This window comes from Myotis lucifugus, unplaced genomic scaffold (genome assembly GCF_000147115.1).
Source record: "Myotis lucifugus unplaced genomic scaffold, Myoluc2.0 scaffold_626, whole genome shotgun sequence".
In the NCBI taxonomy this organism is placed as follows: Eukaryota; Metazoa; Chordata; class Mammalia; order Chiroptera; family Vespertilionidae; genus Myotis; species Myotis lucifugus.
The window spans coordinates 82,019-83,777 of NW_005871674.1; the positions used below are offsets into that span (position 1 = coordinate 82,019).

The 1,759-nt window shown below is 49.2% G+C and overlaps 1 long non-coding RNA gene across 1 annotated transcript in view; it reads right to left on the minus strand.

The window, feature by feature from the left end:
- Positions 1–824, minus strand: part of LOC111823700 — a 2,461-nt gene extending 1,637 nt beyond the window's left edge. The window contains exon 1 of the long non-coding RNA XR_002826771.1: positions 529–824. This is a non-coding gene — a long non-coding RNA (uncharacterized LOC111823700). The remainder of the gene's footprint in view (positions 1–528) is intronic.
- Positions 825–1,759: the final 935 nt, after the last annotated feature.

Here is a 1,759-nt window from a genome sequence, read left to right on the forward strand (position 1 = left end):
CACTCCAGTGTGGGTTAAGGTGCAAGACAGGACCAGATCCCTGCCCTCAGGGAGCTTATAAACAGTGGTTTTCAACCTTCCTAATGCCGCGACCCTTTAATACAATTCCTCATGTTGTGGTGACCCCCAATTTCATTGTTACAAATTGAACGTAATTAAAGCATAGTGATTCATCACAAAAACAATATGTAATTATATATGTTTTCCGATGGTCTTAGGAGACCCCTGTGAAAGGGTCGTTCGACCCCCAAAGGGGTCGCGGCCCACAGGTTGAGAACCGCTGCTCTAAAAGGAAGGCCTAACAATAAATATGAGCAATTAGGACATTTTCTTATGGTCATAACAATCATAGCTGCACTTGTACAGTACTGAAATAACTTAATTTTCACCACAATTCTGTGATACAGGTACTCTTATCCTGACTCTACAAATAAAAGGAGGATCAGAGAAGTTAAGTTACTTGCTCAAGGTCACACTATCTGTTAGTTGTGGCATCAAAGAGTGCTAAGGAATTCCCCTTAAATTCACCGCCATTAGATGAGAAGTTGAATTGACTCCCAATGAAGAACATGGACTCCTGGGATGAACAGGCCTTGGTTTCAAATCTTGCCTCTGTCACTGCCTAGCTCTGTGACCTTGAGCAAGTCAATCAAACTCCTTGAGCTTTGCAAGCTCCATCTGTAAAATGGAGTCCTTCATCCTTCATAGAATTGTGTTTGTGAGGAGTGACGTCAGAAACAGGCAAGGAACCAGGTACAGAGTAAGTGCTGAAAAAAAAACATCACCGATTCATGTTATTAGCAATATTTTTCTTACAAGTAGGAAACCATGTGGCTTGTTCAAGTAAGTAGTGGAGGCAAGATGTGAAACAGGTTTGATTCTGGAAGTCACTGACACCCCAGGGCTCTGATGTGTATAGGTCAGTTGTCCCAGACCCCACCCCGTCTACCAGCCCAGCTCACTCTAATCAAGTTAGTTTTGTTCTGGCTTCCTGGTGGGCCTGGTGCCCAGCCTGGGAGTGGCAGAAGGCCAGCCGGGCATGCTCTGCCCAGCACCCACACCTCCCTGCCCTTTCTTCCAGAGAATGGGAACCGCTATGAGGGCTACTGGCAGGGAGGCTTGAAGAACGGGCCTGGGCGTTTCTTCCACCTGGACCACGGTCAGCTATTTGAAGGCTTCTGGGTGGACAACATAGCCAAGTGTGGCACAATGATTGACTTTGGCCGAGATGAGGCTCCTGCGCCTACCCAGTTCCCCATTCCTCAGGTGGGCAGCTCTCACCAGGGCCCTGTGGCCACACCCAGAAAGAGACAGAAAACAGCACCCCCACCCCCCAACCACACCCAACCTGGCCTGATCCAGCCCAATCCAACCAGGGAACAGACAAGGTTTTGTTTTCAGTCTGGGTATCTCCAGGGAGGCAGGTAGCACCTCACAAGGCAGACAGCAGCCCCCAAAGCAGTCAGCACCTCATAAAACTGGCACCCTGGGACTTCCATGCTCCTCAAACCCACCCCTGCTGTTTCCCCCCAGGTCAAAATTGTAGACCCCGATGGTGTGCTAGAGGAAGCCTTGGCCATGTTCAAGAAGAAAGAGGAGCCCAGTGACACAGGAACCAGGAGGTCACGGTTAGATTCCCCAGTCCAAGCACATGCCCGGGTTGCAGGCTCGATCCCCAGTAGGGGGCGTGCAGGAGGCAGCTGACCAATGATTCTCATCATTAAATTAATGTTTCTCTCCCTCTCTCTTCCTCTTTCTG